This window comes from Chelonia mydas, chromosome 3, assembly GCF_015237465.2.
Source record: "Chelonia mydas isolate rCheMyd1 chromosome 3, rCheMyd1.pri.v2, whole genome shotgun sequence".
NCBI lineage: Eukaryota > Metazoa > Chordata > Testudines > Cheloniidae > Chelonia > Chelonia mydas.
The window spans coordinates 114,505,505-114,530,703 of record NC_057851.1 but is presented as its reverse complement, the minus strand read 5'-3'; the positions used below and the strand labels follow the sequence as shown (position 1 = coordinate 114,530,703).

At 42.8% G+C, this 25,199-nt stretch overlaps 1 long non-coding RNA gene across 1 annotated transcript in view; it reads left to right on the top strand.

Annotated features, from left to right (window-relative positions):
• The first annotated feature begins 2,837 nt into the window (after window positions 1–2,837).
• Window positions 2,838–25,199, top strand: part of LOC122465095 — a 41,651-nt gene continuing 19,289 nt past the window's right edge. Inside the window, exons 1-2 of the long non-coding RNA XR_006289659.1 lie at window positions 2,838–2,905; window positions 24,671–24,824. This is a non-coding gene — a long non-coding RNA (uncharacterized LOC122465095). The remainder of the gene's footprint in view (window positions 2,906–24,670; window positions 24,825–25,199) is intronic.

Below are 25,199 nucleotides of genomic sequence, written 5' to 3'. Positions count from 1 at the left end.
TTACAGACCTAAAAGTTGCAATTCTTCAACAAAAAAAACTTCAAAAACAGACTCCAATGAGAGACTGCTGAATTGGAATTAATTTGCAAACTGGATACAATTAATTTAGGCTTGAATAAAGACTGGGAGTGGATGGGTCATTACACAAAGTAAAACTATTTCCCCATGTTTATTCCCCCTCTCCCCCATGCTGTTCCTCAGACGTTCTTGTGAACTGCTGGAAACGGCCCACCTTGATTATCGCTACAAAAGGTTTTTTCCCCCCCTGCTGGTAATAGCTCACCTAAGTGATCACTCTTGTTACAGCGTGTATGATAACACCCATTGTTTCATGTTCTCTGTGTATATAAATCTCCCCACTGTATTTTCCACTGAATGCATCCGATGAAGTGAGCTGCAGCTCATGAAAGCTTATGCTCAAATAAATTTGTTAGTCTCTAAGGTGCCACAAGTCCTCCTTTTCTTTTTGTGAAAGAACAGGTAGTGTCTTTTGAAGGAACTAAGTATCATATGTTGTTGAAAGAAGGGCCAGACTCTGATTTCAGTTATACAGATGTAAAATCAAAATACTGTAGTTCCGTCAAAGCAAGAGTCACTGCAGATTCACATTTGTGAAACTAAGAGCAGAATCTGGCGCAAAATGATAATAAGAATCAAAGGTAAATTAAATCTCCATATCATATTTTATGAACACTTAAAAGATTTGACAGAGCTTCAAAATATCAGAAAGGCAAAGAATGTTGAATAGATAAGCAGAAAAATATGGGTTTGCTTCAATCTGCATTGAAATGTCTAATCCAGGTCATGAAGGACCACACTAAAACTCTGTGCGTGTTAAGTATGCAATGCCCTAAGGTGTGTGTCAACAATACATAAGTGCTTACTGACTAATCTTGTGAAAAGGAATGGAGGTTCAGAAAAGCTGCATAGCCCAGAGATAGAGGGAGAAAAATGCAAATGCAGATCGACCCTCTAATGAAAAACCTTCTTATTAAACTGTGCTTTATCTTGGAGCAGTCCTTCTTTTCGGAACACATCCAAGCAGAGATAAAGGCATCTTACCATACTCATTAAACTGTGCATGGTTTGATGCAATCAGACTCGCATCATTTGCATATGGATCAGTTTAATCTAGTTCATCCTGTTTCGCACCTATTGTTAATCATGCCCACACTCCCCCCTCCTTTTCTCTTTCCCCACAACCCTTTGATTCAAGTAGATAAATGAATAGGCATAAGGACATCAACATCTTTGTGAGTGATCATCAGCCTTGTACACTCAGAATGTCCCATGCTTTGCTGATTATGTCTTGGTTGGCATTCCATATGTTCTTGATAGTGTCTGTCTTTACTGATTTAGGAAAAGCTGTACATAGGGAGTCTGAGAAAGATAGAAGATTATTAACACATGCTGCAGACCCAAGTTTAAGTTAATCTCTAGCCACAAATTAAATAAGATTTGTGTTCTCAACTTATTCAGCAGGATGGAGTTGTCATTAGAGAATGTATCTCTGAATGGCCCTTCAGGTTACACTGAGCCAAGCAGTTATTTTTGGTTACTTATATTGTTACTTATGAATGCAAGCGGGTCAGAAACAGTAAAAACTGATTTATTTAATCTATACGCAGTTGAAGGGTAACCTGGATTTACTCAGACATACATTTTGAATTTCTTGGGGGGCAACACTTTTTTTGTTCTTCATCTGGTCTTTTCTTCATCTGGTCTTTTATTAACACTCTGTTAGATCTCTGCTAATCTTAACCCTGAATGACCTGAATTTTTTTTATGCTTGATCTGGAGATAATTCAACATATTTGTAACTTTTTTTTGCCCTTAAATTACTGATATGTTCTCCCAAGATTTAAATTAAACGTAGTTTGCTTGTCTAGGAGACTATATATAATGGTATCACATCTGCTGTACTGAGGAAAGTATGGGGGTAACTATTGTTTGAGGAGGGAAGGAGAGCAACATATTGGACAGTTTATGTAGAATATTCATTGTAGTGAATCTTCCACAGAAATGTGGTGCTATGCATGGCAGTGGAAGAGATGGTTACACATCCACATTTAAAATTGCAGCCTATGATCTCAGCCCTTGTCTGCCCCTGTCCAGAGAACTCTCAGGGCTGGTTTACATGGGAAAAGTTACATCAGCATAGCTACATCTCTCAGGGGCTTGAAAAATCCACACCCCTGAGAGACATAGTGAAGCCAGCCTAACCCCTGGTGTAGGCAGCTCTAGGTTGATGGAAGAATTCTTCCATCAACCTAGTTACCACCTCTTTGGAAAGTGGATTACCTACAGCACTGAGAGAACCCCTCCTCTACTAGTTAAATTGTGCTGTAGTCTTCACCTATAGGTTATCAATAGCAAAGTTACACAATGTGGTTATAACACACTAGTATGTTTACACATGATGCTGTCAAGTGTATTTTTGTTTTATGTTGCCCATTTCTGTAATATCTGAGCAGCTGATGTTACATAGTGTCCTTATACTCATAGTGTCTGTTACTGTAATATCTGAGCACCTGATACTGCATAATCTGTAATATGGACAGAGGCTAAAGGAGTGTGTGTCAGGAGGATGGGGGGCGGGGGGTGCTGGGTTGGGGAAAGGGAACCAACATTAATATCATCTCTATACACACCAGCTGCCATCTGCACATGAATACCAGCCATCAGCGTTGAGTACTCTCAATCTTCTTACCTTTTGTGCATGCTAAATTCATCATTTATACATGCAGCGGGATAAAAAGAAAGTTTAGATATTCAGTTTGTAAATGAGGTAATGATTACATAAGAAACTGATTTGTCATTCCTTTTTCATCCTGCAGTCTGCTTTCTTATTTTGTCTGGGAGCCAGTTCATGTCAGCGGAGCTTTCATGCTAGAGCCATTCCAAGGTATGCCAAGATTATCACTGTGTCCGTCAGAAGTATATGTATATGACAGTGTGGTATTGTGTGCTGTGGTATAAAGGCTGTGTGAGTTTGGGATGATCACGTTACTCACAAGTGGTCCTCTAATTCAAGTCACCTGATGTACTCTAACATTACAAATTTACCCAGAACAACATTTGGCTAAGTTATCCATAGTGTTGCCCTTTTTCAACCTGAGAAGCCAGTGAAAGTTCAGTGGCCTGGGAGTATGCCAGTTGGAAGCAGAAATTGATGGACTCTGGTATTTTCTTTGGTGCAACCTTGCTTATTGACAAGGAATGCGCAAAGTCTTGGTTTTTTTGAATGCAACAACAAGATGAGCCATTTCTTAGTTCGCAGCACTTGGCCTCCCCACAGCACCAGACCCCAAAGCTCTCTGCTCACCAACCACTGATTGGCTTTCTTGTCTTTTGCCTCTGCTTCCCTTTCTGTTCTGTCTGTTTTCAGTTCCTGTGTGTTCTGTCTTCCCTCCACACACAAAGCACAAACAATACTCAGCAAAACACTCAATCCAAAATCCTGGACAGGTTCACAACCCCCTTTTGTCTTAGATGCGGGGCTTCTGGTTAACTCACCCTGTTGGTTATGTCAATTGAAGGGTGTGTTCACACACAATCTCAATGAGGTTTTAACTCAACCCTGTGACGTGTCATTCCATATTCTTCATGAAAATATGCTTATGATACGAATATGACATAACTGAGATATACTTTAAGCAAGATGGCACTATCATTGGGAAGGTTATGATTTACTGAATGTGATTATCCTATTTGTATGTATGTATCATTTCTGTATCTGAAATTAGGAATATTGAGTATGTATCTGTATTTCAACTATGCTACTTTGGGTGACACCCACTGCCAACACTTCAGGTACAACAATGGAAAAACCAGACAGGGCAGATGGCCCATCAACAGGGACAACGGACTGTAAAAGAGATTAGTCTTCCTGTGAATGTGTGGGTCAGCCTGTGAAGAATGCCTACAAGGGCCCTACAGAGTCAGGTGGTCTTGTCATCTGATACTAAAACATTACCTGGAACTTCTTGTAACTTTCCACTGTAAGGGAAGGGGGGTCAAACTAGGAAACAAAGGACTCCTGCCTTATGCAAATCCTCTTTAAGCGTGCGGAGTGAGGTAATCCAGGTCATCAATTTTCCCCTGCTACCCCACCCAAGATGACTGCTGGAAACAACTAAGACTGAACAGGGGGAAAGAACTGGGCCCAGGGTGGAAGGGCATCTGGCCTGTGAAGAAGATTATCAGAACTATATTTAGGGTGAGAACTCACATGTAACCAGTTTCTTTAGTGTATTAAGCTTAGTTTGCTTGCTCTGTTTTGTTTTTTTAGTAATTTGCCTTGTTCTGTCAGCTACCTCCTTAACTACTTAAAATACACCTGTTATAGTTAATACATTTATTTCTGGTTTATAATATAACCCATTTTATGTGATTTGTAACTGGAGAAGAGGGGGGTGAGAAATTGTGCATACCCTCTTCCCTATTGAGGGAAGAGGCGAATATAATATATCTTTGGGTTTGTACTCCAAGGGAGGTGAACATCTGAGTGCTGGAGTAAATCCCTTAAGCTGAGTCTTCCCAGGGCTGATCTGCAGCTGGGTGTGGCCCTGCTTGTGTGTGTGTGTTAGAGGAGGTTTTAAGAGCCTGGCTCAAGAAGACCAGTTAAAGGGGCCCATGTTGGCAGAACAGGTAGACTCAGTGGTATCTCAGCACATAAGGTGACTTCCCAAGGGGTCCAGCCCATCACAAACCCCTAATGCTCAAACCCAACTCATAGCAATAGTATTTTGAGTGTTCAGTGGAAACTTTATCAGCTTAGTATAACTATAGTATTCAAGAAAAAGGAAAAGGAGGACTTGTGGCACCTTAGAGACTAACACATGTATTTGAGCATAATCTTTTCGTGAGCTACAGCTCACTTCATGCATCCGAAGAAGTGAGCTGTAGCTCATGAAAGCTTATGCTCAAATAAATGTGTTAGTCTCTAAGGTGCCACAAGTCCTCCTTTTCTTTTTGCGGATACAGACTAACATGGCGGCTACTCTGAAACCTATAGTATTCAAGGACATTGGACTAGAAGAGATTTCTCTCAGCTCTGTCATCCTTCACTGATGGCTTGTCAGGTGGGCACCAGGGAATGTTTAGTGCACACCAGCCAGGTCAGTCAATGAGCAACAGGTTATTGCACTTAAGAAATCAAATGGCAGAATGTGCATTATCCCTCCATGTTGACAAGCCCTCAGACATACCAATTTACTGCTAAGAAAGCATGCTCCTTGCTGCTGACTGGACAATCCTTATTATGGCCATCATTAATTAAATTTAGGAGAAAGGATTTAAAATTCATAATCATCCTTCCCTAGTATCTCATTTACAGGGAACTTCTGTGCTTTTGTTTTTAACATGAACAAGGTATATTAACCATTATTCAAGAGCAGGTATCTTATTTATCCCATCTAGGGTCTTATGCTATCAGTGTAGTATCACAAGATTATAAACTATACACGTAAAGATATGTGTTTTGCTCTTTCTTTTTCTCCTCCTTCCAGTCTGCAGGGGCTAGATTTAGTTTGTTGTTATTCTTGCTGGGTTTTTTGTGGGGTTATTGCAGGAACGGTAGGTCAAAGGAATTGATTTTATATTTGGCTCTGATGTTTGTTGCCGCCCCAGTCTCTTCTGGGAATCAGTATTACATTCATAGGCCAGTGAAAGAGAAAGATCATGCACTCATGAGGTTCACTCTTGAGGCTGCCATTTCCATTGTTTTAGAGGGAGTGAGCATAGTCAAGTAGTATCTCCGATGGGCTAGTCATGTGGAGAATGAGTTGAAGAGAGCAAAGTACTGGAGTGATGTGCTCTGGGCAGTTTACATTCTCGCTGCTGTGTTCTGACCAAACTATACACTTGTTTTTAAGTCAGCACTTTCACCTCTTGTGAATATATGCGCCAAAGGTATTAATGTAACGCAGTCACTGTCCAACATTAAACAGTGTTAAACAAGGTTCAGGGTTTGGTATTCAGCCTGCTTAATACCATGGCAAACACACTATTAAAAGTCCTTGTAACCTTTTATTAAAGAAAGAAAAGAATGAAAAACAGTTAAAAGATTTGAAATGTAAAGTGTTAAATCAGGCTTTCATTTTAACCGCATCCTTTGTTCCCTTTCCCTTTAGCCAGAGAGAGTTTAGAAGGAAACCCCCTTTTTTGGACAGTCTCTTAGATGGTGTTGAAGATATTGATAACTGTCTCTTTAAGGAAAGGAGAAGTTAGTTGAGATGGGCTGGAGCTATTGTTGTTCCTGTTTGTTAAACTCAATCCCATTTTATCCCAGGTGGTGTTTGGGATTCAGCTAGAGCCAGCGGAGGTGATGATGTTGTCTGGGTCCCTCTCTCTGGCCTAGTCTGGTCAGCATATCTCTCAGGATTAGGATGACGAAGGCCCAGGGTCCCAGCCAGGAAATGGTGGGGTGGCAGCCATGATGATGAAGCTTGCTTTAAAATCCTCTTTCCCCAAAGTCTCTTTCTTTAAGGACTCAAAGAGGGAGTGGTGGGTGGAATATCCCATCCCCTCATTATTTTGTTCACCAATTAGGCCTACTTTCCAACATACCAATTTTGGTTCATTAATTGCTGGCCCCACATTTTTTTGTTTATCGGGCACGATCTTAACACCGTCATTAAGTTATATCAGTAGGCTTTTTTGTTTAGACTTATTATTCAGCCTTTCTGTCTCCTTTTTGTACCCTTTCCCATCAACATTTGTTGTTATGGGTTACTGTGACATCTTATGAACTGTTGCATACTTTTTACAGTTGAGCTCACAATTAAGGTAAATTTATAGGCCCAATTATCACAACACACGTTATAACTGGAATAACACCATTTCTATCAATTTATTTAAAAGGATGTCATGGCTAATGAACAACTTAGAAAACTAAATAACATCTGTGAAAACAGCGGATCAGGAATTTTTTAAGAAAAGTTTTTTTTCAAAGAAAAATGCTGATTTGTCAAAACCAAAATAGTTTGTGAAACACTGTTGGTTTTGACAAATTTCCCAACTCAAAAATAAGTCAAGAGAAATGTATGAAATTGTTGCAATATTTCATTTTGATATTTATGAAAATGAAAAAATTCCAGTTTTCTGGATCAGAATGACTTTCATTTAAATATTTAAAATAATTAGACTAAAATAAAGATTAAAAAAAATAAAGTAAAAAAAGTCCAAATCAAATTGGAACATTTCAAAGTTATTGGAACAAAATGTTTTAGTTGACCAAACTGGGAAAAAAATGTTTTTTCAGTTTGCAAATATTTTCAAGTTTTCAACTTTTCATCCCATTTGAGACAGAAAAACATTTTAAACTTTTTAAAAAAAAATAGTGGGACAAGAAAACAGTTTCCTACCCAGTTCTATTTGTGCTCTACCACTTTACTAATATCTTAATCTTTGAAATTTTATCAATGGAATTCAAAAACATTTGCATAGAAGAAGAAATGAAATGGAACTGGTTTTTGTTTATTCTGCAAACACAAAAGGAAAATTTCCAAAATGTATCAGTTGATACTCTGTAACTGTTGTATAACAGGTGATGATTTTGATAAGAAGTGGAATAGTACATATAATTTTCCTAATAGTGAAAAACAGTTGCCTTATGTTTATGAAGTCTCTCTCTGTACCTACCTAATTAGACAATATCACATTTCTAGAGGACTTATGAGTCCAAATTTGTTCTTTAAGGGCCTGATACAACTTCCAGTGAAGCCGATGGGAATTTTGCAATAGGCTTCAATGGGAGTGGGATCTCGTCCAAAATTTGATATATTTGACTCAGCTTCAGGCTAGAGGGCCTGTAGCAGAAGGGATTTACTGACCATGACTGTCTTAGGGTATGTCTACAGTATGAAATTATTCTATTCGAATTTTCAGAAGCTATTTTATACATTCGTTCTTCTGTGTGCCCCACTAAAGCAAGTGAATTCAGTAGATTGCATCCACAGTACCAAGCCTAGCATCGAATGTCGGAGCGGTGCACTGTGGGTAGCTATCCCACAGTTCCCGCAGTCCCCGCTGCCCACTGGAATTCTGGGTTAAGCTCCCAGTGCATGATGGGGCAAAAACATTCTCGTGGGTGTTTCTGGGTGTGTGTCATCAGAAAGCTACGGCAGACAATGGTTTCATGCCTTTTTGGTGTGCAGATGCCATACTGCTTTCAGCAGATGGTGCACCGCTGCTCTCCTGCTACTGTGAATCCACCTCTCCAACTCAACTCTGCTCGGCCATCGTGAACCGAGCAGCACAGCTTCTGCTGCCAATTCTGCTCTCCCGCTATTGCCACACTTCCGAGCTTCTCCATGTTGTCTGTCCTGGGCTCCCACCTCCGTGAAAGCCACAGAAGACAACCATTTTCAGCCTTTGTTCGGCTACCGTGAACCAAACAGCACAGCTTCCACTGCCACTCTGCTCTCCTACATTTCGCACCCTTTTTCCAGGATTATCCATGCAGGCGCCATAGCCATGGAGCCCGATCAGATCTCCGCTGCAGTTTTGACCATTATAAATACCTCGCGCATTATCCAGCAGTATGTGCAGTACCTGAAAAACCGGGCGAAGAAGTGACGACAGCACGAATACTATAGTGATGAGGACAAGGACACAGATGGCACGGCATGTGGTGATTGGGAGATCATGGTGCTGTTGGGCCAGGTTCATGCTGTGGAACGCCGATTCTGGGCCTGGGAAACAAGCACAGACTGGTGGGACCGCATAGTGTTGCAGGTATGGGATGATTCCCAGTGGCTGAGAAACTTTCATATGTATAGGGCCACTTTCATGGAACTTTGTGACTTGCTGTCCCCTGCCCTGAAGCGCAAAGACACCAAAATGAGAGCAGCCCTTACAGTTGAGAAGTGAGTGGCCATAGCCCTGTGGAAGCTTGCAACAGCTGACAGCTACCAGTCAGTGGGGAATCAGTTTGGAGTGGGGAAATCTACTGTGGGGGCTGCTGTGCTGCAGGTAGCCAACGCAATCATTGACCAGCTGCTATCAAGGGTAGTGACTTCGGGAAATGTGCAGACCATTGTGGATGGCTTTAATACGCTGGGGTTCCCTATCTGCAGCGGGGAGATAGACAGAACGCATATCCCTATCTTGGCCGCAGGACACCGGAGTGGCCAGTACATAAACCGCAAGGGGTACTTTTCCATGGTGCTGCAAGCACTGGTGGATCACAAGGGATGTTTCACCGACATCAGTGTGGGATGGCCGGGAAAAGTGCATGACGCTTGCATCTTCAGGAACTCTGGTCTGTTTGAACAGTTGCAGGAAGGAACTTACTTCCCAGACCAGAAAATTACTGTTGGGGATGTTGAAATGCCTATAGTTATCCTCGGGAACCCAGCCTACCCCTTGCTCCCATGGCTCATGAAGCCATACACAGGCATCCTGGACAGTAGTAAGGAGCAGTTCATTCTGCACTTGCTAAGCCTATAGTTGGTGGTAGAACGGGCGTTTGGACATTTGAAAGCACGCTGGTGCAGTTTACTGACTCCGTTAGATCTCAGCACAACCAATATTCCAATTGTAATTGCTGCTTGTTGTGTGCTCCACAATATCTGTGAGAGTAAGGGGGAGACGTTTATGGCAGGGTGGGAGGTTGAGGCAACTCACCTGATGGCCAGTTTCACACAGCCAGACAACAGGGCGATTAGAAGAGTGCAGCAGGGCACGCTGCACATCAGAGAAGCTTTGAAAGACAGTTTCATGAGAGGTGTGAGAGCTGTGTTTGTTTCTCTTAAAGTTACCCCATATATATATATAAAAGGAAATAAAGTCACAATTGTTTAAAAACCATTCTTTATTATTTGTTGCACAAAACACTGAGAGAAATCAGAAGCTAGACAGGGGAGGGGGGTATTGGGTTAGGGGGGAGGTGGAGGAGGGAAAAACAAGTCCAGAAACCAAATCAAAATTTAGGATATGCCAGCTTTCTGCTGCTTGTGCAATCCTCTGGGGTTGACTGAGTGGGTCCCCATAGCTTCCCCCCCCCCATGTTCTTGGGCATCTGGGTGAGGAGGCTATGGAATTTGGGGAGGATGGAGGGCGGTTATTCAGGGGCTGCAGCGGCAGTCTGTGGTCTTGCTGCCTTTCCCGCATTAGATCCACCATACAGCAGAGCATGTCAGTTTGCTCCCCATGAGCTTGACCATAGCATCCTGCCGGCTCTCATCACACACATCCCTCCTCTCTTCGTATTCATGTAACGCTTTATGCGACTCCGCAATTGTTTGCCTCCACGCATTCAACTGGGCCCTATCAGTGCGGGAGGACTGCATGAACCTGGCAAACATGTCGTCCTGAGTTCGTATTTTCTGCCTTCTGATCTGGACCAGCCTCTGGGACGGAGTAGATAGGGGCCGCATTGAAACATTTGCACCTGCTGCAGAAAGAGAAAAAGGGAGGGTAGTATTTTAAAAGATACATTTTAGAGAACAAAGGGGACACTGTTTCTCAGTGAAACAGGCAATTCATAGTACATAGCACATGTTCTTTCTGTACAAGGTCTCATTTTGCCTCTTATACTGAAGTGCCTGCCACTTTGGTGTGAGTAAGCCATCACATGCAGCCAGGCAACAGAATTCAGCTTGCAGCCAGCCTGTGGGCTCTCTGGGATGATCACTTCACACAACACCCCCGCCCCCCCCCACATACACACACCGCGGGGCTCTGATGAGGCTCTGAGCAGGGATCAGCCCTTTAAACTAAACACAAACAGCCCAGCACGGCTGGGTTTCCCCCCACCCCCTACCACATGGCTCCGATCAAGCTCTCACTCACCAGAAGTGCCTTCTCCAGGGTCATGGTCTGGGAGCATGCTTTGGGTGTAGGGGGAGGCTATTGGCTCCAGCATTAAGAATAGTTCCTGGCTAGGGGGGGAAACAGATTCCCCACTTGCCGCCTGTGCACTGTCCTCCTCCTCCTCTTCGTCCTCCAAAAACTCATCCTCCTCACTCCATGCTACTCCCCCCTTGCAGGTGTCCATGGACAGTGGTGGGGTAGTGGTGTCGTCACCTCCCGTAATTGCATGCAGCTCACAGTAGAAGCTGCATGTATGGGGCTGTGACCCAGAGTGCCCCTTCACCTCCCTGGCTTTTTGGTACGCTTGTCTGAGCTCCTTGATTTTTGTATGACACTGTTCTGTGTCCCTGGAGTAGCCTCTTTCCGTCATGGCCCTGGAGACTTTAGCATACGTATTTGCCTTCCTTTTTTTGGAACGTAGTTCTGCCATAGAATCATAGAATATCAGGGTTGGAAGGGACCTCAGGAGGCCATCTAGTCCAACCCCCTGCTCAAAGCAGGACCAATCCCCAATTTTTGCCCCAGATCCCTAAATGGCCCCCTCAAGGATTGAACTCACAACCCTGGGTTTAGCAGGCCAATGCTCAAACCACTGAGCTATCCCCAGATTCGTCTCCCCAGCATGCAATAAGATCCAGTACCTCCCGTTCGGACCATGCTGGAGATCGTCTGTGAATCTGGGACTGTGTGGTCTTTTGAGATGGTGGACTCTGCATGGTCGCCTGTGCTGATTGTGACCAAACAGGAAATTCAAAAGTTCCCGGGGCTTTTACTGTCTACCTGGCTAATGCATCAGAGTTCAGAGTGTTGTCCAGAGTGGTCACAAGGGAGCATTCTGGGATAGCTCCTGGAGGCCAATATTGTCGAATTGCGTCCACAGTACCTGTAATCCAGAACTGCGATCTCAATTTTAGCGCTACTCCACTTGCCAAGGTGGAGTACAGAAATCGGAATAAAGAGCCCTTTAAATCGAAAAAACTGGTTTGGTTGTGTGGACGGAACCAGTTTTATTTTGAGGTAACTCGGCTAATTCCGAAATAACCACTTACTGTAGACCAGGCCTTAGGTTGTTCACTCAGCTGTTTATTAGCTGTCAGGAAGTGCCTGAGCCTAGGGTATTGGGGACTTTGATCTTCTATGGTAGGAGTGTTCTTTTGTCAAATATTTCTACTCTCCTTATTTAAAACCCAAATTAATCTCATGTAGGTGGGCTATGATGACGGTCCCTTCTTGCACCAGTTGCTCCTTATAGTTAATTGTACTTTTCTCAGATTGGAAATCTTCCAGTCATATTCCTTTTAAAATAAACAGGTTGTTAAAATCTGGCATGCTTTATTTGGAAACACAAGCATCACAATGAACACCTGTGTTGTTTCTATTAAGACATAACTCTTTATCACATATATGAAAAAGATATATATGACTTCTCTCTAGTGGGATAGATTTGTTTTGGAGGGATGACTTTTTTTGGCTGAGACTCCATGTCCACTCAATCTTTGGCTTCTCTGTTGTGATTACCAGCAAGGGTGCCACTTATGATGGTTTTTCTGATACCGTCCAGTAGAAATTGAATTTAAACTGCCAGTTACCAGATGGGAACAATTTTTAGATACTACCAAAATTTGGCTTGTTTTGAACCCGTGAGCTAGAGGTGAAAGACATTCTTCGGTGTCATCCATTCCCCCTGGAGCAGCATTTTAACAGCACTGCCAGAAAGCTCTTTTATTACAATCACAAATCAGGTGGCTAACAACATCAGTGTTTTAATCTTAATCCAACCTGCGTTTTCCCCTTGTTTTTCCTTTCCCTTCTGCCCCTAAACAATACATTTACAAACAGAGCATTTTCCCCTCTATAAATACAATGGATGTTGTTGTCAGTTCAGATAAGAGCAAACGCCAGATAGGATAGCAATATTTTCAGTCCTGGCAAATGCAATCATAAGTTCAGTTTATTAATATTGCAACAGTTGCACTAAATGAGATCACTTGGATAACAAAACATTTATCAACAAAACGCTGCCACCTACTGAAGTTTTGCAAACAGCCCAGATGATTGGATAAGATCACAAATTCACTCTGTCACAAGCTTATGGTCTTTGCTGAAATCACTCTGAAAAAAGAATGATAACCGGCAGAACGAGACAAGACATCTCTTTCAGGCAGTCTGTTCGGAAAGTGTCAGGGTAAATCCTGGAGAGCAGCATCCAAACAGAGAAGGAGTTTTTGGCTCTTGTGTTCAGTTTGTTGTGGAATTTTCAAGTACAGTGGCTGGGGGAACACTTCTAATCAACTGCTAGGACTTGCTGCTGCCTATTACAAATGTCTGCTCCTCTTTACATGCTGATCTTCAGCCTGTAGTAAAATGACATTAAACAACTAGTTTGTTGGCTTCCCCCACTCCAGAGAACAAACGTCTTTGTAAATAAATACATAGAGAAGGGAAAGCTAATACAAAAAATCTTATGCTTATACAGCGCTTTTCGTCTCACAGGATTCCACGCAATTTACAAACTCTGGGTCTGATTATGATTTCAGTTACATCAGTGTAAATCTGAAGTAATTCCACTGAGGACAATGCAGTTACACCATTGTGAAACCAGTGTGAGATCAGATCAGGCCCAGACATGGAGCCCCCGTATGGTAGAATGCCCTAGCTGATTAGGAATACACAATATTACATAGTTTAGGACAGGAAGTTAAGAACACTGTATCTGTGTGAAACTGCGGGTGGAATTCATATGTGTAGAATGTAATAAAAAGTGCTCAAGTCATGCTGGAATGCTCTGGGATTCTTCTCCAGCATTTTTTGCGGGGGAGCTGGAATAGCATCTTATGGCACTTCTGGTACTTGTGTTCTAGCACTTCTTGAGTGCAGCACTCACCTGCTGATAATAACCTAAATTGGAATTTGACCATGGCTCTGGAACTAACCTCTTCATCTCATGTGAGAATTGCCTTGGGATATTGGGATATTGCTTTTTTGGTTATTAATTTTTATTTATTAATTTATTTAATGTTAAACAGAATCATTGACAGTGCAACTATTTTATTACACAAGCAATAGAAGTGAGGCTCTCAGATAAACAAGAGAAGCAACTGTGAAGTGTCAAGGCAGCACAGGTTATGAGTTACTGTAATTATATTGTTCATTGTTATAAAAGTTATTCTACCAATGGCATTTTAAAATCAGTCCATCTCACTTGGTCCCACTTAATTAATTTTGTTTTGTTAATAGAAGTAGTAAGTTATTCCATATCTCTTGGGGTGGGATTTTCAAGATGTGTATAATTTAGGAGCAGAAGTTCCATATATTTTCTCTCTTTTAGTTTTTAATTATCACATTTATATAGTGGATATTTGTTTTCATAATTCTAGTATTGAAATAAATAATATATTGGCTGCAGGTGCAATGGGTGAAATCCTGCCTCTATTGAAGTCAGTGTTTTTGTTAATGATATTCTCTACTTCAAACAGGAATTATTGGGGGAATATTCCATGGCCTGTGTTATGCAGGAGGTCAAGACAAGATGATCACAGTTGTTGCTTCTGGCCTCATAATCTATGAAAGGGGGTTTTGCTATTGGCTTCACTAGGGCCAAGATTTCACTCAAGGATTCTAAACAGGGGATCTATCTTCAAGTCCAGCAAATCTGGACACTTCACTAACATCATGACCACTGGTGATCAGAACTCTGATTTTTTTTTTTAAGAAAAGGTACATCGAATAGCTAAAAGATCTACTGTACTTTAAGAATAATTTTACGTCTTTTAATTAAGAAATAATGGCTGAAAGGGAAGGATTTGTTGACGCTGACTGGCTGACTATCTTCACCTAGGTAGGCACCAGAAATGCTCAACCCAGTCATTATTACTATTCCAAATTTAACAGAAAATATTCTCCTGTGGCTTTCACCTGCCCCCACCCCCCACAGAATGTGTTGAATCTTGGGGGCTGCATTCTGGCCCTAATGCAGTTCTCTTGTTTATGATACTACTGTATAATATTTTCTTACAGTTAATGGCAAGTATTGTAGGACAGAATCATAGAAGCTGGAGATGGAAAAACTATATTAGGTTATTGAGCCCACCTCCCTGCCAGTGCAGAATTGCTCTCTATAGTACCTTTTTAGCTCTCTGTATAATCTCAGTTTTGGTCAGAGAGAAAGTGTGTGTGTGTGTGTGTGTGTGTGTGTGTGTGTCCGTGTCCCCATCCTTCCATGCACAATAGCACAGGCCACTCACCTGGGAGGTGGGAGACCCTGCTTCATGTTCCTATTCTGCCTGATCTGGATTAGCAACTTGAACCTGGACCTTCCACATCCAGGCGAGTGCCCCAGTCACCAGACAGTGGGCTATTCTGTGTTTTTCCACAAAAAAATTGAAAATGGAAATAAAAGGTGTTAGCTCTTTTCCTAATCTCAAGACACCCAAATGAAGCTGCATTCTTGTGTTTCATTTCAAGCCCTTCACTTTGTTCCCTCAAGATTTAGGGGGTGGTTTGGAAAGATGGTGCTTTTTTTTTTAATGCATCAGTTGCATACAAAATGCACGGGGAGGCACGAAATTGCTTGAAACTAGTTCAGAAGGAGGCTACAAAAATGAAGATAACTTAATTCCTCATCTCTGCCCAGTTAATGAAAAAAATCAGTAATGGTGAATTTAGATTTAGTAGATAACTATTTTATGTTAAAAACAAATATTTTCTCTTAACCCCTAAGCTAGAAAAGCACATGCATAACTTGATGCATGTGAGTAGTCCTGTGACGGGGTGCTGGGCAAAGGGTTGCTGATTCAGCCCTCTGTCAGGCGAGCTCCCATTTAGGGGGATAGATTAGAGCTGGCTGGAGATAACCTGGCCCTAATTGGGGAGGCAGAAACAGCTGCTGCCTAATTAGCCTGGGGCTGTATAAAAGCCTCAGGGGAAGGAAGCCAAGGGAGGAGCAGAAAGAAAGGGAAAAGGCAGGGAGTAGAAGCAGGGTGGTAGTGCTTTCCTCTCTCCTGCCTGCAGATGGTGAAGGGTCAACTGTACATGGTGAAATGGTGGTGGGAACAAGCCTATGAATAAACTGCAACAGTAGTTACTAACCCAGGGTCTCAGAGTGACTTTGTGGATTTAACAGAGGAGCCAAGGGGGCTCTGCCGTAAACTGGTACGTGTCCTATTGGAACTACTCACATGCTGAAGTGCTTTGGGGGATCAAGTTCTTATTTTATATACTCCAAGACTTCCATGGTTACAAAGCTCACAGAAAATCCAGAACTAAGTATTACTTTCCTGCTTGCTACTCATTTGAAAGGAACACTAGGATGTGGCTTCATTTGGATTGATCTACATCAGGGGTCTCGAACATGCGGCCCATGGAGTTATTTCCTGCAGCCCACCATAGGTGCCGACCCATCGGCAGTCAAGCTCCCCTCTCCACTCCTTCTCCCCCTCCCCCAAGCACACCGCATCCCTGTTCCTCTGCCTACCTCCCAGCGCTTCTCACCGCCAAACAGCTGTTTGGTGGCACTTAGGACTTTCCAGGAGGGAGGGGGGAGGAGTGGGGATGCGGCATGCTCAGGGGAGGAGGTGGAGAAGAGGCGGGGATGAGGTGGGGATTTGGGGAAGGGGTTGGAATAGGGGCAGGGAGGGGGCGAAGTTGGGGCGGGGACTTTGGGGAAGGGGTTGGAATGAGGGTGGGGAAGAGTTGGGGAGAGGTGGGGCAGGGACGGGGCCTCATGGAAGGGGTGGAGTGGGGGTGAGGTGGGGGGCTTTAACCGAAGTAATTCTAAAAGAAATGCATGTTTTGTCATTTGAGTGAGGTGCATACTGAGTGTTTATATTTTATTAAAATCCTTCTTCGCATTACAGTTTTAAAAAAGTTAATACATTGACTTTTAATAGCATACTATATTACTCTTCATTTTTGTTCATTTTTGACTATACTTTTATATCGTTGTATGAAAAGGTGTCAGTGATGCGGCTCTTGGGCCAACGTACTAGTCCTCATGGTGATTTGAGTTTGAGATCCTGATCTAGATGATAAAAAGAGGTTGAAGTTAGGTCAGAGTTGGTGTACTTGGCCCTAATCCTGACCTTTTTCCTAGTCTGGAAGTAGGTTTACACCTTTAATTTTGATTTGGATTATCGAGATCAACCTTAGACTCCCCCTAGGCCTGACCTGGACCATATGTGTTAACTAACCCTGACCTAATCTCAACCTCTTTTCCTAAAATAAACTTTCTCTTCACTATCTAAAAGGTGTGTTTTTACCATGTGATAACTAATGCACATTAGCTGTCCTGCTGGAAAATCCTAGTGGAGACAAGGCACCTGTAGTTTTTACTGTGAGTTAGCTAAGCAAAGTCAGCACTACCCTTCGCCCATGGTTGACCATGCCTGTTTACCTCCCAGTAAAACTACAGCGCCCTGCCTCCACTGGATCTTACAGCAGGATAGCTAACGTGTGTCGGTTATACCGCAGGGAAAAAAGCCCCAACTTTTTTTGCAATGAAGACATAGCCTTAGACAAACCCTAAAGCTCTTGCTTTTGGCCACACGAAACTCATGTTCCCAGAGGTAAGCATGAACTACTTCAGGCAGGCCTGGGTATGAACTACCCTTTGGTAGGGTTGCTCTGCAGCATAAAGGAACTTGAAACAGGTTTGACTATTCTCAGGGTCCGCTGGAGCCAGCACGGCTGCTAGTTGCTTTCTAGACAAAAGAGAGTGCTTAACACACACACAATTTCCGTAGCAACCATGCAGGTGCAGTTGCCAGATGGAGCGCCTTGGACCAAGCCTTCTATGTTTAACCCTTTGTGTGGAGTTTCATATTTGATACTTATATCAATAATTCATAACATGCCCTTTACTGACATGTTTGCTATTATAATGTAAAGGCACCGGCAACTCCCTTTTCCCATTCCCACAACAGGGCTGCTGCACGCTTTCAAATAATAAGCTGCCCCAGTAGCCTGTGAGTCTCAAGTATAAGGCCAATGTAAACTAAGGAGGCTGTGATTTACCTTCATTATTCCAGGGATAAATGGCTTCCCTGACACTGTGGGGACATATTATCCTTGTCTTGTATTATTCTTCACCCCTTTAAGCCCCCAGCTTTACTGAGCTCTGAATAGCAATTTTGAAGAGGCTGGGAAAAGTGTACCATTGAAAGGGATCTGATCTGATATAAAGTGAAGTTCAAGCACAGGAGCAGTGGGATAAGTTAGAGGTTAAAATCATGGACTGGATTGGGCTTCTAAGATAGGATTCTATAAGGAAAGGGAGGTAGTGTGAAGGGGATCTGCTGCAACAGGATCCTCAAGAGGAATTTTGAGCAACTCAGCCAGAATTCCTTTCGTGCCAACTCTGCCTTCATTTGAAAGGGTTGAGTACACACTTATTTTACACCCAGCCAGCCTCAAAAAATCCTCCGTATCTTTTGGCCCAGAACAATCTCAAATCAAGATCTATTGACACAGTGCAGGCAAGAGGATATGAGCACCATCATTGCCAGGAGGCGCTGGAGATGGATTGGCCAGGTGCTTGGATAGGGAACTGATCCTTCATCAGAGTAGCAATAAGATGGACACCTGAAGGCAAGCAAAAACAAGGCTGCCTGAAAACAACATGGCGAAGAGCTGTGGAAGCTGAGCTGAAAAACCTGAGGCACAGCTGGGGAACCATTTTAAGCCTTGCCAGAAACAGACAGGAGTGGAGGAGCTTCGTCGCTGCTCTAAACGCCAGAGGCGTAATGGGAACCTGATGATGATGATGAGTTCTGCTGCCTGGATGTGAAGGTTGGAAGGTTTTTGCATAAGCACAGTAGATCCACTATAGACATGAAGGACCCTGTGTTTAAAGATAAAAAAATGAGGGGGAACTCACAGTTGTTTCTCGTAGTGAGTATGTCATGGTAGATTCTGTGGTGAAGTGACATTGCATCTTCTAGTGTGATGAGAAATAGCATGGGAAAGGGACAACTGAATAAATGTGACTGAAAGGAATCCATGGGTAACATTTTCAAAAGTGCCTCAGTGATTTAGAAGCCTAAAGTCCCACTGCAAATCACAGGTGCTTTTGAAAATTTTACCCTATGTCCACAAAGAGGCCTATAAAGTCAGCCAAACAAAAGTGTGTGTGCATGCATATGCGTGTGTGTCCGTGTGTGCATTCACCCATGGTGTGGAGCTCTGTGGGTCAAAGCATCCTTAGTTATTGATAGGGCCCTACCAAATTCGCAGCTGTGAAAAACACATCATGGACCATGAAATCTGATCTTCCCTGTGATATCTGGGTATTGTAGGGGAGGGGCAGGGCTGTAGGAAGCTCCAAGGCTGCCGGCTGGGAGCCCAGTTCTGAAGCAGCACAGAAGTGAAAGTGTCTGAGTGTGCTTCCCTGGCAGCCCAGCTGGGGCCTACTTCCTGCTCCTTGGAGCCCTGACTGGTGGCCGCCTCCTCTTCTGGCAGCCCTGCCAGCCTCATCCCCCACCACTGCCCCTGGAAGTAACCTGGGAAGGTCCTGAAATCTGTTGCCCTAGGCAGCAGCCTAGCTGGCTTATGCCTGGAGTGGCCTCTGCTGCTGGACTGACATCAAGTCAAAGACTTGCTTGCTTGGTTGATATTAAGGCATATGCTTCTCTGAGCTTATTGGCTACTCGGAAGTCATTGGATCAGTATCTCTACCTCAGCAACTTTAGCATGCCAGGCTGATGTCAAGGCACAGGCTTCTGGCAGGGTACTGGATCAACACCTATAGTTTGTTGGGCTGATGTCAGAACTTAGGCCTCTGTGGATCTACACTGCAGAAAAAAATCCCAGTGGTCTTGAGTCTCTGAGCCCAGGTCTACAGACTCATGCTCGCGCTACAGTGCTAAAATCAGCAGCGTAGACGTTCCTGCTCAGGCTGGAGCTTGGGCTCTGAGACCCCCCCACACCCCCCATCATGTTTCAGAGCCTTATCATGTTCCGGGTCCAGCCTGAGCAGGAATGTCTACACTGCTATTTTTAGCTCCATAACACTAGCCCGAGTCTGTAGATCCAGGTTCTGAGACTCACTGCCACAGGTGTTTTTGTGCAGTGCACATATACCCTGTGAGGGTTGCTGGTTCTAGCTTGCTGATTTCACGAGATCTACTGTGATGTCTAAGGCTCAGCATCTCTAGTTTGCTGCTTTTATGCCTAAGTCACTTTTGAAAATGGGACTAGGTTCCTAAGTCACCTGAGATGCTTTTGAGAATTTAACCCAAAGTCTCTTTCTTGTTTCTCTTAAAGCCACATAGAAACATTTCAACATGAATAACTCCACTAATGCAATGTTAAATTTGAGAATTTAAACCTACAAAGATCAGGAAATTCACCTTGTTGCAGACAAAGAAGGTCTGACACTGAATCCTTTGGCTATTTTAATCTATAAAATAAAGAATATGGCATAAGTATGGTTTCCTTGCTCTTCATTTAACATATTCCATTTAAAATACTTGTAATGCTTTTTTGATCTGTGTAAATTACCATGAACTGTTGTGACCACAAGGATTTTTAGCTAATGTATTTGTCATATTCGTTAAAATGTCCATTTTATTTATCAAGAAAAATTAAAATTTGTATACCTCTGTTGCAATATCTATGTTCTCATTTTTCTCAATATGGTGAATAACAACTAATATGGGTATTAATAAACAAAAGACATTAGAAAAAAGTTGTACACCTCATTTCTAGAATCATGTTATCATTTTATATTAATTTTCAGTTTTCCCAAGAAAGCATAACCTAAATACACCATTCTTGCAATGTAACTGTCTAACAAATCATGGATTTCTTTAACATCCTGCAAGGTGTGTCCCGTTTCCATACATCCATGTTAATCAGTAGCTGCTGGAAGATTATGTCTCATTGCAAACATATGACACAACAGAATGTACAAGACATTTAACAAGTTTGGTGCAATGTGAGGAAGGGAGGCTGGGGGCTAGGGTATGACTAGTGGATCTGGTATAAGGGGGAAGATCCACCAGCCATTCCAAAGCCATGGAATGAGGATACAGGAATACCCAAAGAATGGGTGTGCTGCTTTGCTGTCTTGGAGGGCGGGTTCCATCTGCTCCTGTCCCCATGTCCTCCCCACTCTGCCCCACAGTCTTTAGCAACCTGCATGGAACTTGCAGGAAGGACCATAGGTTGCAAGGGGGAAGAGTTTGGAGGAGGCACCAGGAAGTCAGTCTGTGTGCACATGGCCCGAACGCTACCTGCAGTTGCAGCATCTCTGTAAATTGTTCTCATAATAAAGAGCCAGTTTAGTTTTTGAAACATGGAGTCCTCTCACGTTATTACTGAGCAAGTGATATTGAAACACAGCCCAATCACTCAGGGTGTAACCTGGGGATAGGATTTGCCCCATATAGTATATGTGGTACAAGGGGGTACATTTAAAGTTGCTTTTGGAGCAGATGGGGTGATCCTTAGCAGGTGGAATTCAGTGTAGCACCACTGAACTCAGTGGACCAATATTGGTTTACATCACTGAGGATCAGGCCTCTTAACTCTGAGGGCCTCTTGCACATGCTGTTGTGCACCTACAACTGCACACCCAAACTTCAAATTGAATTTCAGGACTCTTGTGGGTTTAAATGTGCCAGCTTACTGTCAGCAGCATGAATGTAGTCTGTTGGTGGGGTTTTTTTTATTACATCTTGCCCCGTCTGAATCTCGTTATTAACGTTTCACAAAGCCAGCCCCTGAGGAAGTCACAAGCAACGACTACAACTTTCCTACTGTTTGGCATGTGTTTCAAAATCACACTGCCGGCTTTTAATACTGGTGGATGGCAAAGAGATTAAATCTTCAAATGCCAACTCAGTCGTGTAGGGATGACACGACACCTGATGTATTGCTAAATTTACTGGAGTGTGTGGAGCGGGACAGAGCTTTGAGAAAAAAGGTTTATTCACTAAGATAGCAAATGAGGAAATGAGTATTTGAAAACTGTAATCATTGTTTTTGGAAAGGTTTGGCATTGTGCCCTGGGTGCTGTCTGCATTGTTTGAAAATTACATAACTATGAGTGCAATTTCTGTGTGGTGGGTTTCTTTTTGTGTTTGTTTTTATGGACAGTTCAGAGTGATGTCTAGGGAAATTGAACACCAATGGAATCAGTCTGGCTGTAAAGAAATGTTCATGCATTTTCTGGTTGATGGATTACTAAACCACAAAAGTACCAAGAGCTCATTAATGCAGCATTCTCAGAGTGTGGCTCATGGGGATGGGGAAGAGCTCCGGAGAGAGAGAAAGATGTGTGCCGTTGTAAATGTGGCCTCCTGAAGCAATGGATTATGGGAAAGGAACAGCCCTGTAACAGTTCAGCTCAGCCTTCCCTGGGGAGCATTAGAATGTTTCAGCCAGTGTTTGAATTAGGCAGGAGAAGGGAGGTAAGAGTGGAGAACACTATTCTGCCCCAAATATCTCCTCCTATTTTACAACCAGCAACAGAATGGAGGCTGTGTGGGAGTGGTGGGGGAGTGAAATGGCATAACTGCTCTACTCCCCAACATGAGCATTGTCGTCAGAGAACACGTAGTAGGGTTTTGAAAAGGAAAAGCAGCCAGTCCAGGATGGACCCATAACCCTTTCACGTACTGAGAACAAGTCTGTTAATGGAAACTCCAAACACTTTGTGCTGTGTACAGTGTTTATGAAGAGGAGAATGTCATTCACAGAGTTCCTGATCCTGCATTAATTGGAAAAACAACATTTCAGTGAGCAGCAAGGACACTGCTCTCAGATAGGCACACATAACTCCTATTGACTTCAATGGGAGTCGTATGGATGAATCTCGAGGGCAGGATTGAGCCCCAAATCAGCTACTAGTGACCAAAAAAAAATAAAAATAAAAAATAAAATGAAATAAAATAAAGGGGGTGGGAAATAATTGACCATATATTGTTCACTTGGACAATGCAGATTTGATGTGTTAGAGCTGTTCCATCCTTCAAGTTACCAGATGTCCATAAAAATTCATAGCAGGCTATTAAATTTAGCAGATCCCATCTTAATTAGATTAGCTTCTGCACAGCATGACAGGAAAGTATTTCACTGATGCAGGATTTATAAAGATTTCTGGTGGGAATTCTTTATGGATGATGTAGCCTTTTATCCAGTGAGATTTACAAATAGGAAAAAAAATAACCCTGATAATGACACACAAACATTGTCATGGGATGTTAGAATACAAATGGCAGCTCTTATTATCTTGATGTTTCCTTTTTATTTCTCTTAAGAATATGGAGAGCGTAGGTGTGGTTGTTTTTGTGCCGTTGCATATAAGGCCCAGCTAGCATAATGGCATATGGGTAGTGGAAAACAACAAGCAAATTCTTGTTGTCAAACCCCCTCATAAATCTAGCACCATAGGAGTGCTTGTCAATTCATGAGTTATTTTTTCACCTACGGGAAACAGAACCGCACAGTTCATATTGGGTTGGTTTTATGTGCTGCAGTCCAGCAGCTATCCATCCGTTGCCCTTCTCTGTTTAAGGCCACTGCAAAAAACAAACAAACAAACAAAAACAAATAAACCCACTTTTTTGTTGCTTCTGCCTCAGCCTAATGCCCACAATGCTCTGGCTTTCTGCAAACACAGTTTTATGGAGGATATATACTGTTAATGGTGACATAAGTGTCACTGTCAGGATCCAAAAAGGGGCAACTCATGCGCTCTATACCCAGATGTAGATCGTCGCCCTTTTTTTTAAAAAAAAATGAAGTGGGGTCAGGGGATGGATACTTTTTCTTGTCACCTGCTTCCCCATCTAAAAGGTCACTTCCATGGAAGAAAAGACAGTCTTCCCTCTGAGTTGTCTGGGGGAGGAGCAGAAATGTCAGGAAAAGCAGAAGAGAAGCAAAAAGGAAGACTCCCTGCCACAACAGAGTTTTCATGTGGTAGCAAAGCAGCCCTTCTAAACACAAGGGCACAAAAAACCCAGAGCATGTATGTTGGTGGCTGATAAAAAGAAAGGACCATCGTTTGCTCATGCCGCAGGCTGATAGCATTCACATCATACACCGTTTGTTACTAGGCAACTGATTAAATGTACGTGCTGGTCCTTCAAGCACTGCTTGCAATTAATTAACCAACCCATTTTCATTTGGACTGTCTTCCCATCCCCCCCTCCCGCCCCGCCCAACCGACCACCTTCCCAAGCCTTGACATCTGACAGAAGTGCAAGTGATTTGATGCTCCTCCTGCACTCTGAGGTAATAAAATGATGGACTCCTTCCCTAGCAGTGGTGGTTGGCACACAGGTAGTGTACACCTCTGAGCACATTTGCTGTGTCTGGTTGCAAGCACAACAGGCTTTTGTTCCTTTGTTTGTTTTGCAAGTGTTAGAGCAAACTGAGATGCTGAAACCACAGGGCAGTGTTCCGAAGAAGATCCCCGCATTGCAAACTTGACTGTGATTGCTTTCAGGGACTAGGGTATTTTAAGAAAAGCCAGGACTCCCAATCCTAAAGTCTTTTCTGGTCAAGTGTAAATTATTATTGTTATTTAGTATTTATATTGCAGTAGCATCTGGAGGACCCAGCTGAGATTGAGGGCCCTGTTGTGCGAGGTGCTGTGCAAACCCATGGTGAACGTTATTCCCTCCCTGCAAAGTGTACCCTCTAAATAGACAAGTCAGGCAAAGGGTAGGTGGGGAAACAGAGACACAGAAGGTTCGAGTGATTTGCCCAAGGTCACCCAGCAGGTCAGTGGCAGAACTGGGAATAGAATTTGGATCTTTGATGTGAGAAGGAATTCTATAATAAAATCAAGGATTCACCCCACCCAACATTTTCCCCCTTCTAATTTTGTAATACACTTTTCATATTCGAGTTGTATGAAATAGACCGGCATTACACATGGAAAATGGATAACTACATGAATCCTGGAAGATCTGACTGTTCCTATTACACTTGATCAAATACAACTGTCTGCTGCTTTGGCAGAGATCACCTCTGATGATTACAAGGAAAGGACTACATTACAGGTGGGTTCAAATGCAAAACCGCTAGCTGCAATCCACAATTAAACAGGAACAGGTATTGTTCTGCTTGCTGACTGGGAACAGAGCTTCAGTTTTTTAGGAGTTCACAGGCTTACCGCAGTGCTTGTCTTTGAAGAGACACAAAACCTTTCTAAATGAGTGCTCCCTGTCCTGCTCAATAATCTGAGTGCATTAAAAGAAGTAATTTAGGTTTTATTTGAAGGGAGAAAAAATATAATGTCCAGTTGTGTTTCTTTTTACCCCCTCCCCACTGGCTTTCTGGGGTGGGGTTTTGAATCAGTGGTTTTCCAGCAGTACTATCTAGTACTAGAGTTGGGTCTATAATCACTAGATGTGTGAGAAACATTAATAATGAAA